The sequence below is a fragment of the Aethalodelphis obliquidens genome, unplaced genomic scaffold, assembly GCF_003676395.1.
Source record: "Aethalodelphis obliquidens isolate GAN/ISIS:26980383/991018 unplaced genomic scaffold, ASM367639v1 scaffold3, whole genome shotgun sequence".
In the NCBI taxonomy this organism is placed as follows: domain Eukaryota; kingdom Metazoa; phylum Chordata; class Mammalia; order Artiodactyla; family Delphinidae; genus Aethalodelphis; species Aethalodelphis obliquidens.
Window position 1 is genome coordinate 11,332,469 of NW_020837947.1, and position 20,374 is coordinate 11,352,842.

The following is a 20,374-nucleotide window of genomic DNA, read 5'->3' on the forward strand; positions in this document are numbered from 1 at the left end:
CATACTTTCATCTCTTCTCCCTCATAGAAACTCAATAAAATGACAGTTAAAGGCATAAAACCCTGTAAAACTATAAGAACCAAGAGAAGAAATGACACAACAGTAAATAAAACTATCATTTGGAAGATAAAAAGTAGATGACTTAGTAAAATCTAGGAATCTATAACCTAAGAGCTTACAGAATAGAATATCAATGAGAAGTGTGCCAATATACCCAACAGGAACCTGAAAAGCTCAGGGTATGGAAGAACCAGGAAATGTGCAGGGTAAAGATGATGCCTCTCTGTTAAAACTGGGGTACTAGTTAAAAGTATGTATATGGTTAGTTAGACCCCTAAGTATCCCCTCATCCTGCACATTCAGGGACAGCCTTTTTTCCGCAATATGCACAAGGGAACAGAGGAAACTAAAATTCAATTAAACAAAATCAGAGGGAAACAGACTCCTGTATACCAGGCAAGAACAGTATTGAGGAATGGAGAGTAAAATAGAAGGACTAAGTGAAATTCTAAATATGAGACAGTAGAACTTAACCCTTGTCTCCCACACTGCTCTAAGAAATGGAATAAGACATAAAGAAAGAGCACTTGGAGATTGAAAATATACTGAAAATAAATTTTCAATAGTAGGGAAAAGTCTTGGAAATCTGCCATAAAGGAAAAGAAAAAGACATATGTAGACAATAAGATAGAAAAAGTGAAAATTAGATGATCCCACCAAGGAGTCCACAATTTGATTGGTAGAAATTCTAGAAATAAATAGAGAAAAATGCAGGGGAAGAAATTGTTAAAGAAAATACAAGAAATTTTCCTGTACAATTCAAATAACTTCCCAATATAAAGAAAAAGGAAGCCCACACTAAAGGTACATAATAAAATTTTATAACACTTTTAGAATATTTGCTTTTTCTTTCAGTTTCTAGAGAGAAATAAAAGATACACAAAGAACCAAGAACTTTAAAAGTCTGCACAATAATCTTCATAGCATCTTTATTCATAAAAGTAAAAAACTGGAAATAATCCAGATTTCCATGATGTCCACCAACTATAGCACTAAATTCAGCAAATAAAAAATGGAGCTACTGCTACATGTCGCAACATAGATGGATATCAGAAACATAATGTTGTGCACAACAAACCAAACACAGAATATTATGTGCTACATGATTCCATTTATGTGACGTTTAAGAACAGGCAAAGTCAGAACAGCATTTAGGTTCAGGAGTCAAGAATGATTTACTGTGAAGGACACAGGGGACCTTCTGGGGTGGCTGGAAATGTTCTCTGTAACCTTGATCTCAATAGATGGCTCTTTCCATATTAAAACTCCATCAAGTTCTATATTTAAGATGAGTGTACTTCATATAGTACATACCTCCATAAACTTGTTTTTAAAAAAACGAACAAACTTGTTTTTTTAATTGAACAAAAAATAAGAATGGCATTAAATTTTAACATATCACTGAAAACTAGAAGGTAGACTAGTGTATTCAAAATCCTGAGAGAAAGAAATTTTCAATTTAGAATTCTATACCCATCAAAACTATCGATTAATACAAAACATGGAAATCTTCAAATATTATTGATACTTCCCATGTACTTTCACTTAGGAAAATTCTGGAGGACATGCTTCACAAAAATTTAGTAATTAATCAAAAAAGAGAAAGACTCAAGATCCAAGAAACAATATCAACACAGGACAAAGTTAAGGAGTTTCCCCAAATAATAGAAAAATGAAGTACCAGAATGATAGCTGTGTCACAGGTCTGGGATATGCTGTTGTCCTGATTGGAATGGGAGGCTAGTAGCCAGAGAAAGGATATGGAAGGGAGAATTTTCCTGATTTGTTGATCATGGAGTATTGGAGAATAATTGGCACTAGGTAACTAAGCAAAAAAAAAAAAAAAAAAAAGTTTTAATGAGGCAATAATATTCCTCTTTCCTCCTTACAAAAAGAACTTGGAAAGAAAGGAAAAATATAGTATACAACCTGGATCGAGAGTGAAAAACATTAAATAGTCATAATATAAATATTAAACATTGATTTAAATGAAAAAAGGTAACTATCAATATACTGATAAAGTAAGCAATGAGAAAATGAGGGTAAGTGTAATTAAATCCACATCTACTCATTGATTATGGACAATCAGTTGGTAGTTATTAAATAAATGAGAAAAAGTGGCAGTTTAAACACACTATTTTGAAATATTAAGATAAAAACAGAAAAATTGAAAGTAGTTGCCTTGGGGAACATGGTTAAAGAAATGTGGAAAAGTATTGTTGTTTTTGCTTATTGGCCTTTAAGCATTATTTGACTCTTAAAATGTTAATATAATACTTAGTTATGTGGACTTCCCCGGTGGTGCAGTGGTTAAGAATCCGCCTGCCAATGCGGTTCAAGCCCTGGTCCGGGAAGATCCCACATGCCACGGAGCAACTAAGCCCGTGCGCCACAACTACTGAGCCTGTGTTCTAGAGCCCACGAGCCACAACTACTGAGCCCATGTGCCACAACTACTGAAGTCTACATGCCTAGAGTCTGTGCTCCGCAGCAAGAGAAGCCACCACAATGAGAAGCCCGCGCACCGCAACCAAGAGTAGTCCCCACTCGCTGCAACCAGAGAAAGCCTGCACGCAACGAAGACCCAACGCAGCCAAAAATAAATAAATAAATTTATTAAAAATAATAATAATAGTTATCAGAAGATAAAAATACAAAAATAAAAATGAAAAAGTGAAAACTAATTTTTGAAAGGGGTAAAGAGGGCTTTACCAAATGGTTTTATGGGTGAGTTATATAAATTCAGCTGGAACAAAGCCTTTTGTTATTTGAACTATTTCAGCTACATTATTTGAACTATTTCAAATACGGTTAGAAAATACAGTAAGCTTTCTAATTCATCCTTATAGCAAACCTCCGAAAGAAAATTATAGAAAATTTCACTTATGAATATAGATACAAATTTAAAATAAAGTATTAAAAAACTAAGTCCAGAATTACATAGTAATAATATACTATAACTAAAAAGGATTTATTCCAGATGATTCAACATCAGCATTTAGATGTTGTTTATTGCATTTAAAACTTAAAAAGAAAAACTCATGTGATTATAACCCCATGAAGAATATGTGTTAGATAAAACTCAACAGCCCCTTCTTAATAAAAAAAAAAAAGTAAAATAAAAGTCAAAGAATAGTTTCTAAACATAATAAGGAATATTTTCCAGAAACTAATAGCAAATGTATTAAAAGAAATGTATTAAAAGAAAAAGATTTCTGATATCAGAAATCAGAACAGGGATACCCATTAAGCGGTATTATTATTTAACACTGTTTAAGGGTCCAGCTAATAAGATGAGAGAAAAAAGTCCTATAAATATAGTAAAGCTAGAGGAAAGAAATAATCACTATTTACAACTAGGACTATATCTAGAAAATCTAACACTCAAAATCTATTACTATTAATGATATGGTTAATAAGGTGACATTGGGAGATAGGCCTTCATGGGTCTCATGTTTTTGCATGTCTTGCAAATAGAGGCTCTGACAGCTCTTGTTCCAGACTATCTTTTCAAGGATGGGTGTATAGCAACCAGCCTTGGAAGATAGAGATGGTATTTCTCTGGCGCAGAGAGCAGGTTTGCTCACTGTCCAATAAAATAAAAATAATATCTCTCTCCAGAGCAAAGGTCAAGTAGGTTTGCTTGCTGTTCATTATAAAAATTTGAGTTCCCTAAGCTCAGCCTTGCTCAGCTGTGATGCGAACCCACTGTGTACAGCATCCACCTGGGCCATTCCAGGTCTCCCCTGTGGGACGTGAGGAGAATGGAGGACTGCTGTGCACAGAAAGCCCATGCTGCTTACTGTGCTGTGAATAATAACAAAGGGATCCAGGAGCTAAAGTTGGAGAGACAGTGTCCGCAATGGTGGCGACATCTGGAAGAAACAGACCACTCATATCCAGGAGACTAGCCATCAAGACACCCAGCAAGGCATATTTTCTCCCTCTTCCTGAAGGTGTTTCAGCAAGCCTCAGTCAAACGGACTGCCCTGCCTACCCAGCAGTGTGTGAAACAGATAAAGCAAGCGTCTGACAGGGAATCTCCAACTAAAAGATGAGCAAGTGGCAAGAATCACCGAACAGTTTATAAAAACCAGCTCCGTTACAGAAGATATCGATTTCAAGAAAATGAAGAAGTACATCTAAGAAAACATTTTGTAGGGCAAACAGTTCTTTAGAACAAGTATACTAAAGAGCCTAGTATCTGTGAGAATATTTATTTAAAAATCAAGTAAAGTGAGTTAAATTTAAAATTTATCATGAAAAGAAAATTCAATTAGGCTAAATAGTTAAATGATCAGTTAAAGAGAAAAATAATTGAGCTGGAAGACGGGGCCAACGAGTTATTTCAGAATGCCAAATAAAAGGATTAAAAGATTAAAATTATAAAGTATGAGGCAAGGGACATGGAATATAGGGTCCAGAAGTTCTGCAACCTATTTCATAGGATTTCTGAAAGGGAGGAATAGACTGGTGGAGGATTAAAATTCTAAGAAATAATGGAAAACATTTTCCCAGAACTGAAGGAAAAAATCCTCAGATTAAAGTAGTTCCTCTAGTCTTGAGTAGAACTTAAGAACACACACACATGCACATACCCTAGACATATCATTACTGAATTTCAGGTTATTACAAATGAACAGAAAACCTTAAATACTTTAAGAAAGATAAAAATTTTTTAAATCAGATTAGCAATGTCTTCTCACCAGCAATGTAAGAAAACAAGGGAACGGTATCTTCAAACTCTTAGGAAAAATAACTTAGAACCCAGGAATCTACACCAGACAAGTCATTAATCATGTGTGAATGAATCATTAAAAATAAAACTTTGTGATATAGACAAAAATTGATCAATAAAGCCCAGATCTGGATGGGAGCTATGATAGTGGGAGCTGGTTTGTTTTTTTGGGGGGTTTTTTTGATCTCCCAAACCCACCATGAAAACAGAGCAAAACCAAAGATGCATAAAGCTGGGTGATAAGTTATCCTATGAATCCCCCAAATTCAAGTGATAGGGACAAAATACTGCCAGCTGAGAGACTACAAATGTATCTGTGCAGGAGGAAGCAGTGGAAACATGACCAGGCTTCCCACAGACCCCCAAAGCCAGGAAACACTCACTGTAAAGGTACACAGGTGGCAACCTGAGAACAGCAGCAGAAACCAGAAGGTGATCTGCAGGATCCAATTCACAGATGTGTGCAAAGGACTGGACCATGTCCCAGGTCAGGTCGCCAAAGGTCTGATGGTGTTGGGACCATTTCGACCTTAAAACTAGTAAATCAAAGCTCCATTCCAAGATGAAGCCTTACACTGAAGAGAAATAGCTGGAAGTAAAATCCAAACTGAGCCGGGCAAGGACATTCAAAACAAAAGAAGGTGAAGGTCTATAAAAAGCTGGGAAGGAAAGCAGTGAAAGCAGATCTTGGAAAACACGAGGCAATTTTTCTCACCATTTTTTAAGAAGACAGAAGACTTCCAGAGCTGTGAATCTTAAAATAATTTAGATAATAAATGAGGAACAAAAAAGAATCATTCAAATGCCATAGAAAGTTACCATAAGCAAAAGTAAGAAAAGGACAGGATAACACCTTAATAAGCAATGCCAACATGTCAGAAGGACAAGCCCTACAGATAAAACTGTAACCTCATATTTTAGCACAAGCTATGTCAGACACTATGAAAGAACAATATAAATCCAGATTAGAAAAAAAAACTCAGCAATGAAGATATTAAGGAAAATACTGTTGTGAAGAGGTGACATAATTCACAAAAGAATTTTTTAAATTTCTTTAAATCATATCCAAAATGAAGAATAAACTAGAAAGAACATAAGAGCTAGTGAACATAACAGATAATGTCTTAAGAGAAATAGATGGAAAAGAAGAAATTCTTTAAACCTAAAAGATATGGTGAGAGAGATCAATAGGAGTTGAAAGAAATGGATGGATTGGGGCTTTGGTTAAAGAAAAGCTAACATACATATGATAAGAGTCCCCAAAGACTAAAAGTAACACTAAAACTAATTCAAGAAAAGTTTTCTGAAATATAAGATGACTTGAAACCATATCTTAAAGAGCTACCATATGTCTTTGAAGATTGGCCTAGAATGGCCAACATCAAGACATATCAGAAAGTCAGCCAGACAGACAGGCAGAAAAGAGAATGAAAAAGCTATCTGGGCATCCAAGCAAAAAGGTCAAGTCACTTATATAAAAAGACATCAGACTTTTGACAATATCTATTTACCTGTAAAATTAAAGTTAAATAATGATTATAAGGAATACAGTTATATACTGGCTTTATTTCCTTTAATATATATATTTTTTTAGTTTTGATTTTGAAACCAGGTACGTATTTAAATTTTAACTTCAAAGTGTCATTATAAACTCATGACGAATTTATTATAAAAAACATTTTCTAGCTCTTGCCATTAATAAGGCCTGGAAATAACCACCAACTCAGAAGCAAAGAACATCCGTACCACCAAGACTGTGATCTCTATGTGTATTTCCCACTAAAAAGAATCAGGGTTCCCTGGACAAGTGGCTGATTCCAGGTAAAGGGCAGAAAATGTACAAGATGAGGATCCTTGTCATACTAGAAAGTAGAAAGTTATCAAAGGCCACAAAGGTCATGTCAAGAGGATCTAGAATCCAACCTAGATAAGCTCCCTTTGGCTAAAGGTGGGTCAGTTAGAACATCAATAATGATAACAACTACAATCAACTGAAACACAAATATGTTTAAATCTGTAAACTTATATTTTTAAAAGCTCATTGTTCACAATCATAAATTCATTATTTTGAAAACTGGTAAATAAAGAGAAAGCATCAAATATTTATCCTGCTTTTCCTCTAGGATCTAACCTCAGATCCTATGGGAATTAGATTACATGGGATCACCAATCATGATCACAGCTGATAACATCACATTAAGAGAAGAGCTCTACTGATGGAAGAGCACATCACTCTGAAGTAGGCTTGCCAGAACTTAATAAATAAATAAAACTGAGTCTGATCAAGCTCTTAGATCTTACTAAAATTTACAGGATTTAAAGGGACAGAGAAATGTGAAATGAGAATGTAGTCAGCAAAATTCAAAGTGTGAGAAACTCTATCGGACAAATCGTGTAGGTTGTTTAATGAACAAACTGCAGAGAAAGAAAAGGTGGAGGGAGAGAATCTGTAGATTAAAGATTTAAGATACAGTCAAACAATTGCAATGATAGATTTATTTGGATCCTAATTCAAACAGTATGTGTGTACACGTGCATTCGAGATAATATGAAAACATGAACATTATTAATATTTGATAGTAATAAATTCTTATTATCAATATTTAGGTGTGATAGTATTGTTGCTATGTATTTTTTAACGTAACTATTGTTTAGAGATATAAACTGAAATATTTACATTAAATATTCATATTTGAAATGATATGATGTTTAGAATTTGCTTAAAATAATCTGGGGAATATGGTGAGGGGACATGGGTAGGTAGAGGTATGAATAAAATAAGACAGCCCATGTTGATAATTGTTGAAGCTGGATGATGGATATGTTGGGTTATTAAACATTTTCTCTGCATTTGTATATGTTTGACATTTTTGTCCAATAAAAATGTATGAAAGGGCTTCCCTGGTGGCACAGTGGTTGAGGGTCCGCCTGCCGATGCAGGGGATGCGGGTTCGTGCCCCAGTCCGGGAAGATCCCACATGCCGCAGAGCGGCTGGGCCCATGAGCCATGGCCGCTGAGCCTGCGCGTCCGGAGCCTGTGCTCCACAGCGGGAGAGGCCACAACGGTAAAGGCCTGCGTACCACAAAAAAAAAAAAAAAAAAAAAAGTATGAAAAATGCCTTTAGGGCCTCCCTGGTGGCACAGTGGTTAAGAATCTGCCTGCCAATGCAGGGGACACAGGTTCAAGCCCTGGTCCAGGAAGATCTCACATGCCACGGAGCAACTAAGCCCGTGCGCCACAACTACTGAACCTGCACTCTAGAGCCTGTGAGCCACAACTACTGAGCCCATGTGCCACAACTGCTAAAGCCCACACGCCTAGAACCCGTGCTCTGCAACAAAGAGAAGCCACTGCAATGAGAAGCCTGCACACCGCAATAAAAAGTAGCCCCTGCTCGCTGCAACTAGAGAAAGCCCGCACGCAACGAAGACCCAACTCAGCCAAAAATAAATAAATAAAATAAATAAATTTATTTTTTTAAATGCCTTTAAAAAAACTAGTGAGCACAATAAAGGCTTTTTTTTTCAAAAGCACAAAGAAAGTAAATTGAGAATGAAAAGGGAAACTGTATGAGGGAGATTTTTTTATAAGAACAAATGTCTATTAATAAATTTGTAAACAACTTAAAGTAAGAAATTTCTCAAAAATGGCCCAAGAATAAAATCTTGAGTAGACCACCTCTACTGAAGGAATTAAAACCGTAAGTAAAGTTACAGCCCCTGGAACTACTAGGCATGGATAGCTTTATGATAGAATTGTAACAAATTTTCAAGCAACAGAAATTTCCCATCTTAAACAATCTTTCCTGAATCAAGGAAAAAATATGGACAACTTCCCAAATTAGTAAATTTCCTATAAATATGCTATATCATAAAACATTAGGACTCCAATTAAATCAAAGAAAAGACTGAAGTGCCCAGTCATTATTACTATTCAGCAGTATATTGAAGTTTCTACAAGTAAAAAAAAAAAAACAAAAAGCCCTAAAGTCATAAATAGAAGAAACGAAGAACAAATGTCATGATTTGACAATGATATAAAAATCTTATAGGGCTTCCCTGGTGGCGCAGTGGTTGAGAGTCCACCTGCCGATGCAGGGGGCACGGGTTCGTGCCCCGGTCCGGGAAGATCCCACATGCCGCGGAGCGGCTGGGCCCGTGAGCCATGGCCACTGAACCTGCGTGTCCGGAGCCGGTGCTCCGCAACGGGAGAGGCCACAGCAGTGAGAGGCCCGCGTACCGCAAAAAAAAAAAAAAATCTTGTAAAGTCAACTGTCAAACAATTAGAATAAAGATTTCAGAAATATAGACAACTGGAAATCTACATAGCCAAATAACCGTCTTCTCACAGAGGGCAAAACTGGAAAAGTGGGGTAGAAATAACTACTTTCAACAATTCATACTGATTGAATTGTTTCCTGAGTATGTATTTCTTACTAATACCAAAAACTGAATTTTTTTATTCGAAAACAAAGCATTCAGTGATTCAAAAATGAAAACTAAGAAGTCCAACGCAGCAGAAAAGAACACTTCGATGACACTGATGCTAAGATCACTGGCATATATTTATGGCATGTACTTCTACCCCTTTCTGAAAATCGAAACTGTATTTAACCATTTCTTCTTTTCTTCTACTCTTACCCATTCTCCTTCCTTCTTAAACGGGGCAAATAGCCAACTTTGTCTAAGCTGTGCCCACATACATTTGATAATTAACTTTCTCCTTTGTTCTCCATAAAGAGTAATTTTCGAACTCTCCCACCAAGGCGTCCAGTAACAGCCAACAGACTGACGGGAGTGTTCTAAGATTTTGCCACAATAATAAAATATCTTTGAATCTTATATTTTATCTTCAAATACATTCAAAGTTTGTATTATGAAACTTGCATCTATTGTAATATAAAATACCCCAACTACATAGAAATTGTCTCCCCCAAAATTGTTATAAAGGACCCCTGAGGGAACTTGCCACGTTAATCTTGTAGCTTCCTGCACCCATTTTGCAAACCCCAGAGTCAGAAGCCCTGCTTTTGTTTCCGGAGCTGAACCTCTTATCAAACAGCATATCCTGTTTTCTTCCAAAGTTTTTCTCTGTTCCTATCTCCTCTTTCTATATGTTTTTTTAAATGGTCTTAAAAAAATGTTTGTTGGGTTTAATTTAGCAGAATCTCTTTGCTTTTAGTGCTCCCAACAGCCTAATTATCCCAGCCTGTAAGAAACTGAGAAGGTATTTTAGTCTAATTTTTAACGTTTTGGGTAGTTCTGGGTGTTTTTTTCCCCCTCCAGAAACAGACTCATCTGTAGCTAATTAAACAGTACGTCAGAGCTAGAGTCCGGATCTCGTAACTTCCAGTCTAGCAGTCTTTATAAAACACTGAATGGCTTTCAAAATCATCTTAAAAGGTAGGGGGAAGCATGACATAGAAGAAAAGGGCAGTTTGACCTGCTCTGGGTAAGTTGAGCAAAAGGGAATTATTGAAAGGATATTAAGAGCTCACAGAATTGACGGGAAGTCTGAGGATCCAAGCTTGAAAACCAGAAGGGTGAAGGAAGGCCCTGGGGGCTGGAGGTGAGAACCCCAGGGCAGCTCCATCTCTGGGCACCAAGTGGCGGGTCTTTTCCTGGATGAACACGTGTGTCAGCTGCTTTCGGTGAGCACACTCCGGAGAGGGAGCACGGTCACGTGGGGACGTGGAGGCGCGGCACTTCTACTTGGCTAGCAGAGGACAGCGCACCTGATTCAGGGTCCTAACCGATAGCATCCAACAGACGAGGGGGCAATTCCCCATAAGGAAACAAAAGTGCTGGAAACAAGATGGAGATTAAAAAGTGCTGTGAGGGAAAAAAAAAAAAACACCCGAATGGCTCACCCCATTCGTCTCACAGAATCACAGTGATGAGGGAATTAGGTAATGTATGTAAAAATGCTTTGTAAACTATGACAAGCTCTACAAAGGCATTTTGATTAAGAGTTACCTCTTCTTCAAGGTAACATTTTAACAACTCCATTTAATACCACATCTCCAAAGGTGAAATTTTCAGGCAGGCTAACAAAAGAAATGTTTTTCTCTGGAGAGGAAAATTCCATTTGACTCTTTTCAGATCATACATATTTTAACCCATGGTCGTCTTACTGCTGAGGTAGAATCTGAATGCCGCCACCTGAAGGGCAGTTCCACAAATAGTGCCTTACAAATAATGTTCTACGGGTACAACTTCCATCAAAGCAAGGTCTTATCAGTTTTAATTTACACAAATCCTTCTAAATGGCATTGAAAATTGACGTGAATTGTAAGCCACATTTTGCTCTATAACAAAGCGTATTAAAGCCAAGCTTGAATTAGCTCCCCATAGAGCACTGTAAATTTCAGGATGGTGCCTGGAAAGGCCCAGCCCAAAATGAGTTAAAATTTCCCCTACAAAAAGGAAAGAGTACAATAACCCTCGTTTGTCTTTGATATGTGTATTAGTATTCTATTGTTGCTTTAACAAGTTACCACAAATTTAGCAGCTTAAAACAACACCTATTTATTTTCTCACAGTTCTGTAGTCAGACGTCTAGGTTGGCGTGACCGGTTTCTTTACCCCCAGGTTTCACAAGGTCAAAATCAAAGTGTCGCTGGCCAGGATCTTATTGGGAAAAAAACATGCTTCCACAGTGATTCAGAAGGTGGGCAGAATCCAGTTCCTTGGGGTTGTAGGACTGAAGCTCCTGCTTTCTTGCTGGCTGTCAGCTGGGAGTCACTCTGAGCTCCTAGAGGCCCCCCTCCAGCCTTTGCACTTAGCCCCCTTCATCTCAGAAGCAAAAACACAAGGTAGAATCCTCCGAATGCTTGGAATCTCTCCGCTTTCCTCGTCTGCCTTATCCCTCTAGCTCACTCTCTCTTCTACCTTCCTTTTCTACTTTTAAAGTTTCACGTGATTACATTGGTCCCCCCTTGAGAACACAGGTTCCATTCTCTTAAGGTCGGCCTAATAATAACCTTAATTCCATCAGAAAGTGCCTTCACAATAGCACCTACTTAGTGTTTGATTGAATAGCCAGAGGTTGGAATCTTGAGTGGACATTTTCAGAATTCCACCCACCACAATATGTCTTTAGGGAGTAACCAAAAATTTTTTAAAAACTGGAGTGATAAAAGCCATTAAATTTCTACAAAGCATCACAAGTGAGTATCTCTGGGTGATTGTTTCGTGAATCATTATCAGAACTGGCCCAAAATTGTTTACAGTTTTCAAAGGCCGTCGTGTGACCAATATCATAATTTAAAGTCCCTAGCTGTATCAAAAATTGGTGTGATCAGTGATGAAAAATTTCCAAATATTTCTCTATATTTCTACTACATAAGATACTCATCAAATTTTTCAAATGGACATATTCAGTCATAACTCACACACTTATTATTTTAGATACTAGTTTATCTCTAAATTCCCTTTCCATCGGATTTTATGAGATGTAGTTTCCAAGAATTTGAATATAGTCAAAAGTTTTGTAACACAAATTCAGTTATATTTTTATTCCAGTCCTAAACAGCAATTAGCACATGGAGAAGAACCTAGGTGCCTCATTTTTCCCACATGGAATCCTTAATACAGTTACAAACACATAGATTAATCACTAAGTCAGCAAATATTTATTGAAGACCCATGGAGCCAACACTACCATCTCTAAGCACTTAGGATTACACAGTATATAGAAATAGAGAAATTGTTCCTGTTGTAAAGGATTTTCTAAGGCAGGAAAACATATGACCAACATGAATAGTGTGTTCAAATAAGTATTTTAAAACGAGTTAAGAAGGGTATTGGGGTATTGGGGAATACTACTGTAGATTGCAAAAGAAAAATGCTTAATAGCAAGAAGTTTCCTTGAGTAGCTAAGTCCACAAATGATAGAATAACCTAGTAACAATTTACCAGTGTTCAGGAGATTCTGCTTGGTGATGGTGGCAAATGATTTGATGGTTCTAAGTAGAAACAGTGAAAGTAGACAGACTTAGAGCGGTAGAGATGGAATTAGACTGCAAGGCTAAAAAGATAGCCTGATTACCTTGTGGTTTCAGGAATGTTTATTTTGTTAGATGTTTAATAACTTTTACTAACTCTAAGTTCCATTTGTTTATTCAACAGATCTGACATATAAATAGGGCTTTAACACATTCTTTTTTATGTAGGATCTATACTTTAATGTCCTAAAAAACTGCTTTCCATGAATAAGTCATATTTTTCATATCTAGTCCACAGGAAATCAGACAAGTCTTTTCAAAGTAAGTGACTTCTATACAGAGACTGAAGGATGGATAGGAGTTACCAGATCTGGGTTTTAGAATAATCCTCCGGTCTGAATAGTGGACAGGAACGAGGAAGCCTGGATTTGTAGTTTGACGACCTATTAAGCATAATCAAGGTAAAGAGTGATGGCAACGTGAACTATGGTAGCAGTAGTGAGAATGGAGAGAGGAGACTGAATTGAGAGGTATTCATGGGAGAGAATAAAATAAATAAAACTTGATGACTGGCTGGAAATGGGGGACAGGTGAGGAACAGGGAACTATTATGAATAAGCCCCAAGATTCTGGATGTTACTACTGAGGTCAGTTTTGTTGGAGAGGAAGTTTGGGGGATAAAATAATGAGCTTGAGAAATGTTGAATTTGAGATGCCTGTGAGACATGCAAAGCGAACTGCCTTAGTTGGATATATGGTGGGCAGTTGGCTGTAGGGAGTGGGAATTCCAGATGGAGGCCCTGAGTCTTGAGCACAGAGGCTGTGATTGACACCGAAGGAGTTGCTGTACCCACACAGGGGAGACCAAGGGGAGAAAGAAGAGATGAGACCCCAGACAGAATCCCAAGGGAATAGTACTTAAAGATGCCATCTCTGTGTTGGACAAGAAAAGCAGCAGGATATGTAATGGGTATCTCAACGTGGGAGTCACTGGCTTCCTCAGATGACGTTTCCTGGGGTTCTCAGTAAATGAAGACAGAATTAGTGCATTCATTCAATGCCTACTTTTGTTCCAGACACCATGCAAAGCCCTAAGATCAGTCTCAGAATCCCCGAACTGAAGATAAACTTCTAGAGTGTTGCCCTCAAGACCCGTTTTATGAAGCTGTAGGTTAATCACACAGACAACCCAAATCAAAAGTTCTGTTTGGGACACGTATTCTCAAAGTACATTCTGAATAATAGGGGACCTCTACTGGGGGCATAACTTCGCAATGTGCTTCAAGGTGTATTTTGTAGTTAATTGATCAGGAGGCAGAATTATTTCAAATTAACCATTCTGTGGAGGGCTCTTTGTGGCTGAGGGAAATGATCGGTAATATTTTTTTCCTAAAAATATCTAGACCACTTTGGCTTTTTCATATTTTGTGGCACTCAGCTCTGGAGTCTCCACCTAGAATTTTCCTTTTGAGAACATTTGACCCCTGAGAATAGGCACCCCTATGGTCTACCTGGGAGCAACTAAATTACCATTATTGTTGAAGGAAAATATGAGTTAATCTCTTTCTAATTCATGCCAATTTTATTACCCACGTATTTAATATGACAAGCATGTGGGTATTGTTTCCCTCATAGTAACATCTCAGGTGTGTAAGTGTCTTTACAAAACATGTACACATACAAAAGCTCTTTTAATCATCATAGTAACATGTCAATACTACCTGTTTTACAGATGAGAAAATTGAGACTCTAGAAAAGCAATTGCCAAGGCCACTGAGCTAGCATATGGCAAAGTGAGAGACTGATTCCGGAGACTTAGATCTCAAATCAATTATTTTTCTAACTCAACAAATATTTTAGGCACCCAACACATGGCACCCTGCAATTTCATTCTCCACGGTAACCGTATTACTCTAATTTTGGTTATAGATTTTTTCCCTTCTTTTATGTGTTTCTAATCCTTCTTCCTGGCCTTTTAATTAATCTTTTATGTGGTTTAATTATGTTTGCTTTAAATCACTTTTTGAAAAAGGTGAGGTATCATAAATAAATTAGTAGACCCTTAGATTATACATCTGAGGCTTGCTGATTCCCTTGGCAATAACAAAAGTTAAATCACATTTAGGTGACAAGGAAAAAAAGCAAAAACTATCAATATGAACCAGATTTTTCACACATCTTCAATAAAGCACTTGTTCGTTTCTGCTAATGATGACAATTCCCCAATTAAAATTAATCCTAATCAAGAGAATAATCCCTACTGCTTATAACCCCAAGTGCAGAGGATCCATCCATCTCCTCTCTCTATTTAGAAACACTCAATAAAACTATTTAGAGGGTCTAGTGAAGCTGTAATTTCAAAACAGAAGAAGGGAGGAAGCTATGAAAGCAGAAGCTAGGTAGGGAGTTGATCCAATGCCCACCCTCCAGCTATGAATGAAACAAATTATTTACATACGTGTCCAAAATCACTCTTCTTACCGATGCTGTATGCCCTGCTCTATGTCCTGCTCTATGTCCTTTCTCATTTCACTCATTTTCACTATCTACATGTCTACAACTTACAGATGATCAGTATTCATTAATACCTATTTTTTTATACATATAAATATTTCTAGGATTCATTCATTCAACAAATATTGATTGAAACCTACCAAATGCCAGGTGCTGTGCTAATAACAGGCAACGAAGCAGCAAAAGTAAAACAAAAAAAGAAGACACATTTGGGGATGATGATACATGATCAGTCATGTACAATTAGTAAAACTTATTTATTTGCTTTTCTTAACTGGCATACATGTGAAATTATTTTCACTGAGGAAAAAACTACTGTGTATATGGGTAAGGAGGAAAATAGATGGTTTGAGAATAAGAATGTCCTCCTCTGATTAGAAATGGGCTCCTTATCCATTTACTGCCTCCTAGGTCCAAATTCACCCTTCACTACCTGAGCTGTGATAATGGGCTAGACTCTAAGGGTTTCTCCTCCACAGTGGGCATGATGTGATGCTTATCAGTAGAGGCACTGAAGGGATACTGAAAGAAGGGGCTCACTGCTGCTGTTTACTATCGTTATTATTGGTGTTGCTTCTACAGTGTTGTGGATCTGTGTGACACATCTGCTGCTGTTCTGCCTCAGAGCTCACAGTCCCTTGGTGACCTCACAGCCCTGTCCTGGGTCCAGTGGCCACCTCCCTCCAGTTGTCCCAATGCAAACGCCACACGCTCTTGGCCGGTGCCCACAACAGCACTCTGACCCCCTACGTGTACCCACCACCGACCGTGGCTCACTGACATCCCAGAGTCACAGAGCCCTTGAGTGGCCTATACCCCTGTGAGGTTGCTTCCTCGTTTCCCAGTGACTGGACCAGCTCTGGCTTGGGCAATCCAGTGAACTTCTGCACCACCCAGTGGTGGCTACAGTCACACCTTACCCAACAAGGTCGGAAATCCAGCCTGGTGTAGGAGACACCCTCTTCCAAGTTTGTCCTTTCTTAGGTATTCTCCTTCTGTCAGTACGAGGGTACTTTATTTTTAGATTCTGTTTACGCCTTTATAATTACTTTCCTATCATAGCTTATTCATACTTTATATTAAGCTTCCAGTCTTTAAATTACTGTGTGGTTTCTGTTTCCTAACTCTACCCAGACTGATACAAAGGGCTTTTGAGACAAGATACCAAAAGAGTAGCCAATGGTGAAAGAAAGAAAAACTGAAAAGATGCCAACAAAAACTTTGCCAATTCCAATAGTCTACACAGAGCTAAGCCCAGTCCCAGGACATGAAAAGGGAACTCAACTCTTCTCTTCCTTTTCCCCATCTACATTGTCCTATCCCAACTGGTCCCTTGATTTCAGGACCCTAACCTAGAGATTAGGAGGGGTTAGGTCTTGGAATCTAATCCCATTTTTGTATCCCATTTACTTTGCAAAACCTGCTTCAAATTCCATACAATCGACTTATAAATAAACTTTTTAAGGGGGGGAGGCATTAAAATGTGAATATTCCCCATAACCACATATTGAAAATTGGTTTTACATATTCAATTCTAAAAAGTCAAAGCACAATAAAATTGACAACACAGTATGGGCCAGTAGAAGGAACATGGGCTTCTGCATCATGTCAAATGTTTTAAACCCTGATTCTACTGCTTACCAATAACATCCACCTCATAGGTTTGCTACGGGAATTACATATTACCATGTATGTGAAGTTTATCACACACAGTAGGTGCTACTCAATAAACATTGTTTGTCTTTCCCTTGTATCTTTTTTTAATGAAATTTATTGTTTTCAATCTGAAAGAGAATAATTCTTTTCCTGGGATCTACTGAAACACAGGGGCTGCTTGAGGCAGTGTTTCCACCTTTGTAAGTCTGCCCTGTGGCCTTCATTCTTGAAAAGCAGCAGGTTAAAGGGTGTGAGCTCCTCTCTCACGGCCTGAGCCAGCCGCCGCTGCCATGCTGGTTCTCTGAGCCTCGAAAAAGCTATACAAGGAGGTCCTCTTCACACACAGGGTTTTAGGTCTGACATTATTTTATTTCAGTGCTCTAATCACAGCATTATACATGTTTTCTTTAAGCATTTTGAGTTTAATAAAATCTCTGTTGCATATAGGATTATGTAATTTATGTGCTAAAGAAGTTCCAGTCTTTCCTGATTGAAACCTGTTTAAGGCAGAACCCATTATTCTTTTAGGGTAGAAACGAAGTCTGGCAGAAGTTACAATGGAGTGGCAATAAAAAAATATGTCAGAAATATTAGTCAAGAAGTGCTAAGAGACCTGGCTCAGAGCCCAATTAGGATTGAACGAAGATATATATATATATATAACCTAGTTAAGCTAAAGAATCCTTGATTAAGCTACTGGAAAGCCAAGGATTTTAAAGTTCAAAGTATATGCAGACTTCTGTCAAATTCCTTTCAGAGAAGGCGACAAGAGAACTTACTAGGAGCCATAGAGAGTGACAGATATAAATAAAATTCTGAAGGAAACTTTAACATAACTGAAGCAAAAAAGAAAAAAAAAGAACAAGGTTCTATATACTGTTCTTTGTCTTTGTACGTTGATTTATCTTTTGTGCTGAAGGAGGTTGCATTGAGTTTTTCTTTTTAAAAGCATACACAGATATCATTTATTAATAATTACCTTTGGGCTTAAGAAGTTATAAATAACTACATTTCTCAATGACAACAATCCATCATTGATTTGAATTCTTTCAGGAAATCTGCGTCCCTCGGAACAGTCAAGTGCCCAAGCTGCACTGATATGGCTACAGCTGCTCCTGTAGCTGAGTTCCAATTCATATACTCAAATTTGACTTGGCAGGGCTTTGTAGCATTCTTAGGAGTTTTTACCTTTTTACAATCAATATGCAAATAGTCATAACAGTAATAAAAGAACCACCTTCTGCATCTGTTTGGTCACCAAGTTTATAGCTGCTGCCCTCTCTCTATCCTTGAGTCTAATCCCTTTTCATCCACAACCACTGAATTATTTCAGATGCTCATCTTCCAGCTCCTGGATGGACTCAAAGTCTTCCTATAGTATTTCCTTGCCCCCAGTCCCCTCGTAACAAGAGCCATCTTACTAAAATTTGAATCTATTTACATCATCCCCAGCTTATATTCCATCAATGGCTATCCATTGCTGAGGTTAAGTCCAGACTCTTTAGCATGTGTCTTTAGCCCTTCATCCCATGGTCCCATCTGTTTTCCCATCATCACCTCCTGCCCCACACTGAAGTATTCTACCACACTTGCTTATGCATCCCTGCCATAGGAGAACCATATAATGCTAATTCAAGGCAAGCTAGCAAGAGGCACAGTGTCAAATTAATAGTAATCTAGAGAAAAGACTGAAAGCATTGTGGGGTAAGAGCTCATCCAAATAACCATCTAGCAATTAAGCAGACCCATCTCCCAGGAAGCCACTTAGTGACCATCTGCTGTTACATAAGCATAGTCCTTGGGAGTCCCTCTCCTCTACCCCAACCAGCTTTTCATCACATTCCTTACAACTACAATCAGTGCTCTCCCTGGGAGGAGCTCTAATAAATACAATTGTGCCATCTTTTAATTGTCAAGTGATGTTTTAGCACCCCATATAGAGTGGAACCCCCAAAAGCTGCCCATCTGATCACCCCCTTATCTGCAATGACAAATCCCCACCCGTCCTTCGAGATTCAATTAATACATCACCTCTGTGAAGATTTCTCTACCTAACTTCCAACTCTCTAGCAGAATTAATTAAACAGACACTTTCAGAGCACATACTATTATCAGTGCTTTATGATTTCTATTCTAAGTGTTTTTCAAATATTATCTGACCTTTTTCCTTACAATACCACTACATGTTATGTGCTATTATTTGTGCCTCATTTATAGGTAGGAGATCTGTCATGTAGCTAGTAAATGGTAGAATTAAGATTCAGATCCCAGCAGACTGGTTCCAGAGTCCTCGCCCCTAGCCAGTCTTCTTAGCTGTATGCTTACTTTTCCACTCCACTGCCAGTACCTCTTATGATTAACTCTATTACGGCTGGCATATAATCATATATGTTTACATGTTGGTTTTTCCTCTAGATTTTGAGGTCCCTAAAAGTAGGGCTTTTTCCCATATGCATATCTCCAAGAACTTGCTTAGACTTAGTACATAATAGGCATTCTCTAAATATTTGTTGGATCATTAATTAATCAAACAGTTTTCATGAAAGTGAAGCCTGTGTTTGGATCTCTATGTTAAGAATCCGAGAACTAAACGTATGGTGATCATTTTGAAATGTATAGAAATATCAAATCATTGTGGGTACCAGGAACTAACATAGCATTGTAGGTCAATTATACTTCGAAAGCAAACAGACAAACTCGTAAAAAAAGAGATCAGATTTGTGGTTACCAAGGGTGGGGACTTCGTGGAGGGGGAATTGGATGAAGGTAGTGAAAGGGTACAAACTTTCAGTTATAAGGTAAGTACTAGGGATGTAATGTACAACATAATGAATATAATTAACACCACTGTACACTATATATGAAAGTTGTTAAGACAGTAAATCCTAAGAGTCCTCATCACAAGGAAAAAATGTATTTTTTTCTATTTCTTTAATTTTGTATTTACATAAGTTGATGAATGTTCACTAAATTTTTGCGGTAAGCATTTCATAATGTAAGTCAAATCATTATGCTGTACACCTTAAACATATAGAGTCCTGTATGCCAATTATATCTCAGTAAAACTGGAAGGAAAAAAGGGGAAAAAATGATGTGTCTAACATAGGAAGGAGTGGCACACTCATTGTCTGAAACCCATGCTTCTATGTCCAGGTCATGCTATAGACTACCCGTCATCTTCATATTCTCTGTTGCCCTGAAGTTGACATGTGTGACTAAACTAAATGGTATAATAAAGTGCTAATCTTGACATTCAAAAAAAAAAAAGAATCCAATAAGAGATACCCTACATATTCCAAAGGAGCTGCATTTCACATGGGAAATACAGAGGAACGGAGTATCTGGTCATTTATGTCTTCAAAATTGAAGCAAATGGCCAAATTATCCTTGCTAAAGTTAAATTCAACTACCAAGTTGTATGTGCAATAATAGGATATTTTCAAAAGCAACTTTAATAATG

At 37.6% G+C, this 20,374-nt stretch overlaps 1 long non-coding RNA gene across 1 annotated transcript in view; it reads right to left on the minus strand.

Moving 5' to 3' along the window:
* Positions 1 to 20,374, minus strand: part of LOC113607400 (uncharacterized) — a 94,938-nt gene that overhangs the window by 44,061 nt on the left and 30,503 nt on the right. The gene's annotated exons all lie outside the window — the stretch shown is intronic.